Here is a 15,142-nt window from a genome sequence, read left to right on the forward strand (position 1 = left end):
CAACTGGTCGGTGGTACTGAGCATTGGGAATCTGGGTGATCAGGGAGGTCAGCCCAGGAGATTTTTCTACTGGGGCACAGCTGGGAACTCTACATCAAAGACCAGCAGGTCCTGCCTCCTGGTCTTTGCAGATCTGCCTGTCACCCTGGGCCAGGGAACTGCCTTGTGCATTCTGGTTATCAATGTACAGGATGTTCAGCACAGCCATGTGGCTTCAAGGTTAAAAGAGGTCCACGTTGCATTGCTTCGCTCTGGTGACGTGTCTGGCACTTTCTGGTGATAGAGAGCAACTTTTGAAAGATGCAGGAAGCTTGAGGAAAAGCATGCCAAATGCATAAGGAAAGTCACGCCGTGAATCAATCAAAAAACAAACTAAATAGCTGTTTCTTATTTCAGAACGTGGTTTGCAGCTGCCCTGATTGCCTTCTTTCTAGTCCCCATCTCGACTTAGCAGGGAAGATTCTTGGGTGCGGAGGCATGAAACCAGGGAGTATGGGCAGGCACTGTTGCCAAAATCTTAAGATTAGAAAGGCAAATGGACAAGTAATAAAGGTAAAAGGGTGTCGTTCATGGGCTGAGGTAGGTTTTCAACCTCCTGACCAACAGCAAAAGGCCTTTCGTGGAAGAGCAGTAGATGGCTATAAAAGGATTTGCGGAACAATAGTTTCATTACAATTTTGAATCACCATAAGCATTCTAACTCCAGATCCTCCCATCTCTCTCCCAATTGTACCAAGCATTAGAAGGCTCTAGCACCACTCAGTGAAAGTCACTATATGAATTATGTTGAATTACAGGTGGCCAGTCGACATCAGACAAGACTAATTCAACAAGTTTATAGGGAAAAAATCAGATGAACATATACATTTATTTTTTTAACATTTTTATTTATTTTTATTGGAAAGTCAGATATGCAAAGGACGGGAGAAACATAGAGGAAGATCTTTCTGTCCAATTAGTTCACTCCTCAGGTGGCTGCAATAGCCAAAGGTGAGCTGAGCTGAAGCCAGGAGCCAGGAGCTTTTTCTGGGTCTCCCAAACAGAGCCCAGTACTTTTCCACATACAAAATATCCTTAGTTACAAGTGGAAATCTTTAAGAGAACATGACAAGGGGGAAGATACTTCTGAACATTCAAATCTCTGCCTTTGTCATCTTTGTTCAACTCCAACCTTGGATTCCCAGAATGGAAACTGAGCCTGTTGCATGTTTTGGAACCCACTGGGAGTCAGAGGCTCCATTTGCTTCAACACACATGTAGGCAACTATGAGGTTCCCTAGGCTTTGAATAGTTTCCTTACCACTTTCTGTTCTTCACAAATAAAGAACGATTGTCCTCACCAGGGTAAGCTTGAGGACACTCCAGTTTGGTTAGTAAAAGGTGCTCACATTACAGACAATGGCATAACACCATCATCTGACTTTGTACTCCTCTCATTCGTAATTGGAACAGGAGTAACCATCCTACTGAAAAGCCAAGTCAGCATCAATGTTTTGAAACTAATTCCACCAAAACTCATAGATCACTAAATCATCCTACTCTAGTCCCAGTTAATCCAACTACTTAATATCATTAGGCACTGAATTAAATAGCCTTACCCAAAATTTTAGAAAAGATCGATACTGTTACAAAATTACATATTAGCAGTAAAAAGCACCTGAGAAAAGAAAATATTGATCTGTTGTGGTTTATGTACTTGAGTTATTCTTAGGACTTTGTGGAGATTGGCACAGCTGTGATAAAGGGGAAAGAAATGCTCTCAATTCAACAGTGCTAGAGGGGTAGGCATCATCAACAGCACGTTCAGCTGCCTCTTAGGACCCCTGCATCCCATGTTGGAGTGTCTGGAACAGGTGCCACTTCTGCTTCCCATCCAGCCTCCTGGAGGCAGCAGATGATGGCTTAGGTACTTGGGCCCCTGCCACTCATTTGGGAGACTTGGGTTGAGCTTCTAACTCCTGGCTGAGGCCTGGCCCAGCAGTGCCTGCTACAGGTATTGGGGAGTGAACCAGCAGATTAAAGCTCTTTCTCTCTTTGCTTTTCATCACTCTGCCACTCTTTCTTTTAAAGAAATAAACTTTAAAAAAAAAAAAAGCCATAATGAGGAACATATACCCAATCTCTCTGAGGCTTTTCTCATCTGTTTGGATACTATCTATCCTTACTTAGGGCTGTTTGGAAGTTACAATGAGCCATTCCATACCACCAAGGCTTATGTTATTATTACGGCAATCTGGGCCTCGGACTCCATCCTCTGATCTATTTCCCTCATGTGTGGTTTTCTCCTCCAAGCAGTTATGACTTAATCTCAAGTCAGGGATTTAGAAAGGGAAAAAAATGGTGAGGAAAAACACACAAACAGATTTACCAGTACACATGGATTGATTTTCAGAACCCATGGCCAGGGTAGCCATTCATCTCCACTTTTCCATGTTCCAAAAGCTTAGCACCTCACAACCTCCCCACCTCCATCCCGAGAGAGCAAACTTCAGGCTTGGCTTAGTGCATGCACAGACTGCCACACCTCAAGGCAGAGCAGACAAATGCAAGTGTGAAGTTACACACTTCTGGGTGTGGGACAGCAGAAAGCCACACCAAATTGCCTTAGCAAACGAATGCACGTAAGATACAGGAAAAGTCACATGCTACCGATTGAATCCAAGACCAGTGTTCTCCAGAGGTCTGAGAAGAGAGATAGTTTATGAAAAACAAAACATTTCCATCTTTCACAAACATGGCTGAAAGCACAATTCATAACCCAGAAGCATATATAGATGGCAGATCTTATTATAGCTTCATTATGTGAGGTGTTAACCAACGGTGTGACTTTGTTGGTCTCCCAAGGATGGTTGATTAAATATCTCTTTTATTCATGGCCCTTAACTGCAGGTTTGGTTTTTGGTTTTTTTCACTATGCACCCTTGGCGAATTCCCAGGACTGAAGTTAGGAGGAGGAGCTCTATGATACAGCAAGCGTGCCTTTTCTGTTGAATGTCCCCTTTAGTTCCCTGGGCTCACAGGGCAAAAAATGTTCAGAAACATTTTCCTCTAAACATAAAAATTACTGTGTACCACAACTGCAAACCCTTGATCTCCTTATCTTAAGCAGCTATCAACTTTCCAATTCACTTTGAGTTTCCCATGTATTTTCTTATAATGTTTCCTTCTGTTTGGGATTGCACTAAAGAAGAGCTGGGGTCTAGTGGGTGGGGCATGATTCTTTTTAAATTGATAGAAATGAAACTGTACAGATTTCTGTCCCCTTGTGTCTGTGAGCATGTTCCCTATCAGGCTTGAAAATCTACTTTATTATTTTGTATATTTGTCTATTTTGTATTCAGCAGTACTTGACTCTGTATGTGCATGGCAATGTATTAAAATGTGGGATTTCTATTACCGTGTAAAATTGTTTTGATTCTGATTTTCAACATATATCCTGGGAAAAAAATATATATATATGAAAATTTTCATTTCTGTTTTCTTCAGCTCATCAGCTTTACAGAAGAAAAAGAAAAGTTAACGGCATTTCGCTTTTCCTGTGTTAGCTAATGATGCAATTCATGGTGGAAAATTGTCCTCAATTATGCTGTGTTTCCTGGAGAAATAATATATGTGAAATGAATTGGTGGCCTCCATCCAGCTCCACAGCACCAAATCCCACCAGTGTGATTGCTATTTCTGTTACAGGCTTTGGTGTTGAACACAGCTGGGTAGATTCACAATTCTCTTCAGCCGCAGACGTGCTAAGGCACTGGAAAGATAGAAGACGACGGGTCTTGGCCCACAGATGCACTCTTCCCCTGAGAGTCAGAAGTGCTTGTAACAGCATGATTGATGGCATTTCCTAGAGCCGCCAATCTTGATGTCTTGTTGGTGACAGAGAAGTAGAAGCAGACTGTATTTTATGAATGGAGATACTGCCCAAAAAATCTGGGTTGAGAATTAGCCACTTTGCCATTACTACAACAAAACATTGGAGACAATTCACTCCACATGGAAAGGGATTTTCTTTTGGTCTATGGTTTTTGGAGGTTCTCACTTCAAGCCATGTAATGATGTTCTACAGCCTCTTAGAAAGCTTTCAGGATTTACACATGTTGGGGCTCCACCTCACTCCAGTCCAGTCACCTCGCAACAGCACCATTCTTCACACCTTGACTAGAGTGAGTTTTCTGCTCTGTTCATGACTCTAGGATGGGTAGTTTCCTAGCTCAGCAAGCATCACTTCCATCTACATAGTTTTAAAATTCTAAGAAAATCCCTCAAACTTAAGAAAAACAACCTTCAATGATAGGATGCATGCACTATAAACAGCAGACCATCTTATCTGCTCTAAATTATGGTCCTCACCATTTCTTCCCCCAAGGAGACATTGTAATGAGTACTTACAGTTTCCATGACTCTGTTGAATGTGATGAATTGCCTCAACCAGTACAGAAGAAATACTTTTTCCCAGAGAGGAAAAAGCATGTATAAATTGTGTGTGTGCGTGATATATATCTATATCTATATAAATATATATAGATATAGATATATACCATTGCCTTTTTTCCAGTTACATACTCTTGTGAATGTGGGGCCTGTTTTAGGTTTTGTAATTGTCTAAGAAAGGTTTCCAAAAGCAAAACCTGTGATAACCTTTCGTATCAACTTACTGACTCAAGAAATAAGCCTTCTAAATATCTCCACACACCTTGAAACTCTGAAAGCACAATTTTCCCCCATTTGCTAGCTCTACATGCCAATTACAGATATGAAAAATGGAGTGATCTTTCTGTCAGTTCACCTCTTTAGAAAATGTTAAAACTAGAATTCCCAAATTCAACATTCTCTTTATCTTCATCTTCCTGGGCTCATTTCTAACCATTCCCTCTCTTCCTGTCTTTGTTACCATTTTCTTCCCTTTCCTCCACCTTGAATGATCACTCCCTTTTGGTAAGCTAGTCTTCGTGTCTTTGTCTACTGTCCCTACCACTTCCTCTGTACGTCTCCTCCCCCATGTTCTCTTTTCAGTCTCTTTCCTCAAATGTATTGCTGTTCATTCTTTGTGTGGGGAGGGGAGGGAATAGAGCATTCATAGTACTTGTATCCTATTTTCTTCTCATATAGAAGTTGCTAATGAAATGCTAAGCTTGGTACCGCAATCCTTTCAGCTTATTTCTCTCTGCCTACTGAGTCTAGTAGCCCCTACCAACATTTTGTCAATCAAATGAACTCACAGTAATGAAACTGAAGGTCAAATGGTGTAGATTCCCCAAAGCCACTTTGTACCACTTTGTACCATTTTGCCCAATGCAAGTGAACACATTCATTTGAGGAGCTGATGCTTTTATGCATAAATATGGTGGCTATATTTGGAGCCTAGGATAGTGATCTCAGTTCACGGGAGAGCACCAAAATAATTGAGATTATTTGGAATCTTATAAACCCTTTTAACACGTATTGTGGTACTAGGTATCTTGTACTGGAGAAATACTGAAATGTATTCAGTTTATAGTTGATTTATTTTGCCAAGAGGAGGTTGCTCATGATGGTTATGAAATCACTAGCCTTGTTCATACTTTCTCACATCTCTATTTTTAAGACATATAAATATGTGTGCATTTAAAACGCCTTTCCATGAACATATGTGCGTAGCATACACATCTTGAAAAATCAGCTCGAATAGAACTGTAATAAAGGCAATCCCATTGTTCTGTTTGTGCACAAGATGAGAAATGAGAATGCATCCTGAGAATTGTATGGGAGCGTGTCTTGTTCTGGACGCCTCACGAAGCTATCATAGGAGTCCTGTGGTCGGGGCTCTGCAGGAAAAGCCAAGAGGGAGAGGAAATGAGTGTGTGGATGTGTTTCACAGAAAAATACCTTCAAACTCCTCCTTTCCTTCTGCGTCACCTTGATTAGCGTTCGCCCAAAGGCAGCTGCTTCCTTCCATGTTAGACTTTGGAACAAGAGCCCTTTTCCATCTCAGCCTTTTGCCGTGTGATCTTCCTATTTTTGCTTCTGCGACTCTGCTTCTGTAGCCCCGTGGCCTCCCTAAAGCATACAAACCAACTTGGTTAATATTGAAGTTTCTGTAGTGAGCCAGAGAGAATGGATTATGACAATACTTCCCTTAATAATTTTCTTTATCCAGTTTCCTTTATTTTTCTTTGTAATCCTTTGTTCCCAAATGGCAAAATGAATGGCCAAAAATGGAAAAATAGCAAAAGGTGAATGTGGTTGCTGTGGGCGACTCAAACTCTGCCTCTCAAAGGTAAGCCTTATGAGACTGGAAATCTTTTAATCTGTTTAGTTAACCAATGTGGATGGATCTGCTGCTTTTACTCTGATGTATTAGGAACTATACATGGCAATGCTCTTAGTATTGATAATTCTAGAAATGAATGAACATTTTTCCTGAACTTAAAGATCTTAGGGCCTAAGATCAACAAAATTATACTTCAACACAACAAATGGCTAACTACTAAAATGAAATAGACACGAGACAGCTGAATGGTACCTTATAGCCATTTTAAGGTATATAGCAGCCGGTCCTGTATATAAACTAAAATTGAAATGTCAATGAGCTAATCAGAGGTTGTGGTTAAGAACTTGCTTTTTTTTTTTTTTTTAACATACTGGTTACTCAAAACCATGTCAATTCCATAATGTTGCAAATTGCTGTTGATGTTATATTGGGACTCTTAATTGACTGGGATGATATTCTACCAGCTCTAACTTCGGACCAGAAATGGTCTCCCCAAGAAACTGTTCAACCCATCTGGACAAAAAGTAGCTGGACTCTATGCTTGGTGTATGTTTGCAAGGAAAGAATCTTGATTGAATTTGAACTGTAATACTGCATCAAGGTGGAGGAATCCAGCAGGGGGGAGGGGCGTGGGGAGGGGTGGGGGGATTCCCAGAGCCTATGAAACTGTCACATAATGCAAAATAATTAATAAAAAACAAAAAAAGGTCTTAGGGCCTGACACAATAACCTAGTGGCTAAAGTCCTCACCTCACCTGCATGCACCAAGATCCCCGGTGGGTGCCAGTTTGTATCCTGGCTGTTCCATTTCCCATCCAGCTCCCTGCTTGTGGCCTAGGTAAACAGTTGAAGACAGCAAAGGCCTTGGGACCCTGTGCCATGTGGCAGATCTGGAACAGGCTCCTGGCTCCTGGCTTCGGATCGGCTTAGCTCTGGCCATTGTGATCACTTAGGGAATGAACCAGCAAATGGAAGATCATTCTTTTCTGTCTCTACTTCTCTCTGTATATCTGATTTCCCAGCAAAAATAAGTAAATCTGAAAAAAAATTAATGCTAAACAGAAATTAACAACTATAATAGTAACTCTAACAAACAACTTCTTCCATGGGCATTCTTTATCCAAACGCAGATGCCTTTGGAAGGATAATATTTTAAGACCCATTCATTTTCAGATACTGGGATTAGGGAGAGCTACAAGCAGATTCCAAAGTCAAGTAAGCTATGAAAATGTGACACACATATGAGAGTCTTGGGAAGTGCATTAACATATTAAGGGCTCTGAAAACTTTTTTTTTTAATTGTTTATTATTTAACTTCAGTAATTACATTGTATTATGTGACACAGTTACATAGATACTTGGGTTCTCCCACCCCTCCCCAAACCCTCCCACCATGGTGGATTCCTCCACCTTGTTGCATAACCACAGCTCAAGTTCAGTTGAGATTCCCCCATTGCAAGCATATACCAAACATAGAGTCCAGCATCTTATTGTCCAGTCAAGTTCAACGGCTTCTTAGGTATACCCTCTCTGGTCTGAAGACAGAGCCAGCAGAGTATCATCCCAGTCAATTGAAAGCTCCAACATACCATCAGCAAAAATTTACATCATTATGGAATTAATTGACATAGTAATGAGTAACCAATATGTTAAAAGTAAATGCGAGTTCCCAGTCACCTTCTGTGACCACCTCACCTATACTTCAATTTTAGTTTATACACAACATATAACATTCAAAACATAACATGTTATACATAACATCACATCATCTTAAATTAAGGCAAACGTGGTATTTAACCTTTTGGGATTGGCTCATTTCCCTTAGCATTATGGTTTCCAGTTTGGCCCATTTGGCCACAAAGAACTGCATTTTGTTTTTTTTTAATAGCTGAGTAGTATTCCATGGAGTAGATGAACCATAGCTTTCTTATCCAATCCTCTGTTGATGGGCATTTTGGTTGCTTCCATGTTTTTGCCATTACTGATTGTGCTGCTATGAGCATAGGAGTGCATGTTGGTTTCTCATAAAACAAGTGTTCTGGATATATTCCTAGGAGTGCTATTGCTGGATCATACGGTATGTTGAATTTGAGTTGTTTGAATATTCTCCATACTGATTTCCATAGAGGCTGTACCAACCTGCAGCCCCACCAGCAGTGGAGTAGGGAATCCCTTTTCCCCGCAACCTCGCCAACAAGTGTTGTTGGTGCTTTTATTCATGTGGGCCAGTCTTACTGGCGTTAGGTGGTACCTCATTGATGTTTTAATTTGGATTTCCCTTATTGCCAGGCCTGACACAATAGCCTAGTGGCTAAAGTCCTCACCTCACCTGCATGCACCAAGATCCCCGGTGGGTGCCAGTTTGTATCCTGGCTGTTCCATTTCCCATCCAGCTCCCTGCTTGTGGCCTAGGTAAACAGTTGAAGACAGCAAAGGCCTTGGGACCCTGTGCCATGTGGCAGATCTGGAACAGGCTCCTGGCTCCTGGCTTCGGATCGGCTTAGCTCTGGCCATTGTGATCACTTAGGGAATGAACCAGCAAATGGAAGATCATTCTTTTCTGTCTCTACTTCTCTCTGTATATCTGATTTCCCAGCAAAAATAAGTAAATCTGAAAAAAAATTAATGCTAAACAGAAATTAACAACTATAATAGTAACTCTAACAAACAACTTCTTCCATGGGCATTCTTTATCCAAACGCAGATGCCTTTGGAAGGATAATATTTTAAGACCCATTCATTTTCAGATACTGGGATTAGGGAGAGCTACAAGCAGATTCCAAAGTCAAGTAAGCTATGAAAATGTGACACACATATGAGAGTCTTGGGAAGTGCATTAACATATTAAGGGCTCTGAAAACTTTTAGGAAATAATCGTAGATATTGGTTTAGAGCAACATTTTCAAAATTTGAACATCAACGATTTTTTTTACAAGAGAATCCCAATTAGAAACTGCCAGAGTCCATCTGCAGCCGAGTTTGGACCTCACGAAGGGTGTGTGGAGTAGGCATAAGAGAAAATAGGTGGACCACTACAATTTCAGCATCACAATGGACAAATGCTGTCCCCTTTATTTATACAGAAACCCTCACAAGCTCTGGCACAGACCTTCGACATCATGGTCAAGTGGGTGTATCCAAGAATAATTCTGCCATTTGTTTCACCTAAAAACTCAATAGAAGTTCCTACTACAATTTTTATTCTACAACTCAATCTTGAATCAGTTAAGGGATGAAATGTATCACAAAGAAAAGAAGAACCTAAAGATCAAGGAAAGAATGAAACTCTAAACACAGATCCCTTGATTAGTATAAGGTGGGGTTGGGAGGGGTGGGGCAGCAAAGACAGCATGAATAATAAAAGGATTTTTTGCAAGACATTAACCTCCAAGCTCACATTGATAGTAAAAAGCCAACTACACAGCAGCAAACAATGTCTGAATGGATTACAGAAATCTTCTGCAGGACAATCTGGTGTCCATGCAAAGGAAGGGGAGCTGCATTCAGATGGTTGTAGAGACATCCACCCAAGCCCCGCCATGCAGCGGAAAATTCCTTGCGGCCCTGCCTGCAATGGAACAATACCCTTCACACCTTTGTGGTTTGTGTCCCCCACATCCACTGCATGGACCCCAGCATCAAACCCCTAGAGCATGCATGTTTGGAAATGCTGCTGTATGTCAATCACTCGCTTGATGGCCATTTTATCCTTCTCGTGAATGCAACGCTCCAGGAAATCAAAAAATCAGCCGCTGAAAGGAAAATGGAGATCTGGAGCCAGAAAGAGATCTGACAACAAATATTCTATTACTAAAAATGTTTACGGGGCCTGGCATGGTAGCCTAGTGGCTAAAGTCCTCACTTCATATGTAGCAGGATCTTGTATCGATGCTGGTCCGTATCTTGGCCGCTCCACTTCCCTTCGAGCTCCCTGCTTGTGGCCTAGGAAAGCCGTTGAGGATGGGCCAAAGCCTTGGGATCCTGTACCCTTGTGGCAAACCCGGAAGAAGCCCCTGGCTTCTGGCTTCAGATTGGCTCAGCTCTGGTCTTTGTGGCTATTGGGGAGTGAACCAATGAACAAAAGAGATTTGTCTCTTCCTCTCTCTGTAAAGATTTTTTTCCAATAAAAATAAATAAATATATTTTAGAAATGTTTATGGAAACAAACTTTATGTTCAACCCCAAGAGCTCATAACATCTGAACTCTATTACCAGCCATGGGTGTTAGTCAGGTGGGTAATCACGATCAAGGCTCACTTCCCTTCTAAGTATTGATTTTCCCTTGTGGACTCCAATATCCCTTTGTAACTCAAAGCTTTGAACCAAGTTCTAACTTTGAACAATCTTATCCTTAGTTTTCCACTTAAAGATAAGTAAGCATATGTGCAAGAAAAAAAAAACTAGAAACTTATAATAAACTGTAGTTCATTTTCTTTCTCAAAACTGAAGAATATTTCTCTTAATTTACTGATTTTTTTTGTCTCATTAGTATTACAGAAATAATTTTTTATGGACAATGAAACTAGGACCACAATCTTAGCAATCATACAAGCACATAGGTCCACCATTGGTAGCATTACCAGCGTAGGTAGGTGTGAATATTCATTAATTAAGCTAAAAAGTATTTAAAAATCACCCTTCCATACAATGTAACCAGAAAAAAAGACATTCAGGTAAATTGAGAAAACATGAGCAAATGATTTCAAATGATGTCTTGGACATTCTTTTTACATTTCTTGCTTTTTATGAAACCCTGTTCAAAACTAACAATAAGGAAGTTAGAATTCAGAACTTCATTTTAAAGAAGGATTCAGAAAGTTTCTGGGCTAACTCCCAAGAGATGATATTTCTGAAAATGTGTTTGTGCGTGATACTGCTACATGAAAATAGCATGCTTCTATAGGTTTTTCGTTTTTTGAAATAGTTTTGAAAAAACAAAAATTGTTAAAATGAGACTCAATCCTGATGAGGATGTTAAAATAGTCCCTGAAGTATGACTTAATTTACTCTCACAGGTTAATGGCTATATTAATTGAAGACTTTGGGGTAAAGCATTATTTGCATTACCTATTCAGTCCTAGCACTATTCTGTTAGATATGGCTACTCCTATTACTGGTTTAAAAAATAATAATAAGGCTTAAAGAAAATCAATTCTTAGGCCAGATCCCTTGGCTAAATCAGATCTTTCTGGCTGAAAACAAAATCTCCACCATTGTGAAGTTTACTCATTAATGCAGCATCCGCTATACAAAAGGCACTTTACTGGACAATTCCTTGTGTACATGATCTTTTTGCCTCTCCAAGATCATTCCACACATTTTGAAACATTGCTGAAAGTTGTGGAGGATCTCTTTGAAAAATTAGCTCAGCACACAACCATTGCCATATATTGTCAGTGAGTTTAAGGACTTTCAGGACCAAATTCATTTTGAGAATTTCTGCTTTACATAACAGCCTGGAAGTCAACTGATGAAGAAGAGAATGGTAGGGAAAAAAATGAAACCAGGAAGGACATGGCTTTGAATACGCAGCAAACTTTTTCTCACAGCAACAGAAAAGATGGAGATGCTCCATTCTACCAGTGTTTGGTGGGTGCCTGCTATGGCAGGCCCCGGGAGTATAATAGAAAACTGTAAGAGAAATTCACTCCTCATGGAGAACATCTCTCAGAAAAGGAGACGGAGAGTGAGCAGGCATTCGACTCTCAACCCTCGCTCTGCATTACTGAGCTCATCAATGTATCTAAGTATGTCTAAAAGACCAACTAATTATTTCTGGGGGTTCATGGTAAAGATTTTGCCATTATATAATTTCTGTCCCAATTTGTGAAATTGAAAATATAATGAACATTTATGTTAACTAAAATATTTTCCCATTGCCTTTGGTAAAAAAGGAAATAAATGGCTTTATTCTTTCATATACTGGTTTCAATATCTGTCCTCTGAAATTCATATTAATGTATTCTTTCAAATTAATAGTTTTGATTTTCCAGGTATCAAGAAAATATCAGATACGTCTTTTTGTGCTGTTACTGTTAAAATTTTAAACCCTTTTTTTCTTCCAATGAGTTATGCAGTTCAGCTAACATTGGGGGTAAGGTGGCTATTAGTAGGAAACCAAGTATATATATCCTCTGTCCTCTTATGGACAATTGCAAGCTTGTCAATTCTTTGTGTTTATATAAGTGCTTTTATTTATTCATAACCCATTTACATCCACAAAGTAGTTGAGGCAATTCATAAGAAAATATACCATAAAATAGAAAGCTAAAAATAAATTAAAATCAGTATCAAAAGAAAATGTAGAGCAATTAGAAGAACAAAAGATAAGATGTAGGTTGTGGCCTATACATTTTGGCCATCATTATTAAAGAGGAACTATACATTTCCTGATAACCTTGGAGGCAATCAAAGTGACATGGTGTAGGATTCACAATATCCATAAAAATAAACATGGATGTATAGCAGGGAAGAACAGAAAATTCATATGAATTTTTAATGTAAAATAGAACAAACTGGGTTTCCTGTGCTTAGGGCTAACCTCTAACTCCTGAGAGCATGAGTTCAGTCCTCGAATGCAAAGGTGAAAAGGTCAGGGAAGTGTAGCTTTAGGGGGAAGTCAGGTGTTTCTTCCCACCTAAGTCTATGAAAACTTTCTTAATGTGTCTTCACAGGCAGGAACTTGAATGAAGTAGTGAACAATGTCCCTCTAACAACAATAAGGTCATTTTCAATAGCTGACTCTTATGATATTCCTCCAAGGCATCAAACGTAAACAATGATGCACAGTGAGGTGGAAAAAAACTCTTGGGGCCAAAATAATGTAGTCTCTTTCTCTAAGTTCATCAAACCTTACATTATCTAAGGCATTGAAACAATGGAGCAGGAAGGTATTGTGTTCATGATTGGAAGCCCCTCAGAACTCACCACAGCCATAATAGCAATCACATTTAGAGCATTTGGAATGTGACAGGCATTTAATACATTGTTTCACTTAATCCTTATAGTAACTCTTCTTGGTTGGGGCATTGGTCAAGACTTTCCATTGCAAGTGGCTAAATGCAATTCAAACTACCTTAACAGGGAAAGAAATTGCTTAGATGATGTGATGACAAAAATCCAGAGCTGCATGGGCCTTTGGGCTCTGTCTCTCCATATTTATACATCCCAACTTCTTCAACAGAACTATGGCATCTCATAACCCCAGGCCTGAAACCCTCCCATCCAGGCCAGTCCACATTCAGTTGGTTCATGATTGGTCATTTTCATATCATATGCCCACCTCTTGACCCAATCAGAGTGTCCTAGGGGAGTAGGTTTTTCCATTCACCAGCTTCTGGAGGAGAAAATGGATCCTTAGATTGACAGCACAAGAATTTAATGGAAAATAGCAACCAGCCTCACAAAAGGTACTATTACCTCTACAGATGAGAAAAATGGAAACCAAAAATGACATGTATAGGAGTGAAGATGAGATCATAAATGCACATTAGTTATAATAGGTTAGTTAATGCTGTGGAACCTGGAAATGAAAACTGAAATTTTAATTACTTAACACCACTAAGACATCCATTGTTGCTCACTTTTCATGCTGACTCAGACTGGGACAAAGGCTTTGCTCCTCGCGCACCTAGGGAGCCCAGGCTAACAGAGGACACTCACATGTGGAGATCTTGGATTCGACATCCAAGGAAAAAAGGAAGAGGGAGGCATGAAACACAGCCAGAGCTCACCAGAGTGAGTCATGTGGCTCTGCCTGACTGCAGGGTGGTTAGTAAATGGTAAGGCAGGGAAGGGGAAAAGACAGGGTTGTGGCGTGTATGTGGACATGTGTGAGTATTAACTACCTCTGGCCTGCAGAGCTGTATAATTGCAAGCCTTTGGTTTTCATCTATTGCAACTCTGTCACATATTCTCCAAGAGTCACAAAGGCAAATATGACTAAAAAGAATTTCTTGCCAGGTTCTTTCTCTGGTAGCCATGAAAGAGAGATGCAGATAGTCTAGATCTTCAAATGATCCTAGGAGAAAGGAAGAGGATTCCAGTCTCAACAGGCATGCAAAACCAGCTAGCCCCATGTCAACTCCGTGGCCCTCTCTTTCCATTTCTGTTCTAAACTAGAACTTGATCCAAGTGGTTGGTTGGCAGTAAGCCTCTGTCTCCTGGGCTCCAACTCCAGTAAAGATTTGGTCTTCAGAGTAGAGGAGAAAATCTAAGGCAAAGAGGAGAAGACATTTTTTTCCAAAAAGAGCTTTAAAAGTTGGTGCATTTATTTTGCTTACCTCAAATACTACCTCTAACACCATGATTGACCACATAGCTTTTCCTGAATATTATGCTATTACTAGTTATCTAATTTCTGTGCAGTAACCACTGATGCTCATTGAGTATTTTAAATGCTGTCTTGCCCAGCCAAGGGTCTGGGCCAGCATTTATAGACTATGATGGAAGAAAAGATACTGTCACAAATAGCCAGGCAGAAGCAAGGAATACCCTCAGTGCTTGATTTCATCTTTCTCCTGTACATGTGCCAGTTCATTTGGAAGGTCACATACCAAACAATGAGACTTCAAGGAGAATTGTCCTACCCACACCAGACTTCAGATGAGTGACAAATATAATTTTATTGTAGCCGCCATTGAAATTTAATTTGTCTGCCATTGCAGTTAGGATTAATTACTTTGAATGATTAAATTGAGAAATTTACTTCTAGGTTTATTCACTTGAAAGAGAGAAAGAGTGAGAAAGAAATCTTTCATCTTCAGGTCTACACCCACAAATCTTTGCAACAGCTGTGTTTGGTCCACACCAAAGCCAGGAGTCATGAATTCAACCCACATCTCCGCGGTGAATGGCAATGAGTTGACTACTAGTACTTTCACTGTTACGTCT

Source organism: Ochotona princeps, chromosome 9 (genome assembly GCF_030435755.1).
Source record: "Ochotona princeps isolate mOchPri1 chromosome 9, mOchPri1.hap1, whole genome shotgun sequence".
In the NCBI taxonomy this organism is placed as follows: Eukaryota; Metazoa; Chordata; class Mammalia; order Lagomorpha; family Ochotonidae; genus Ochotona; species Ochotona princeps.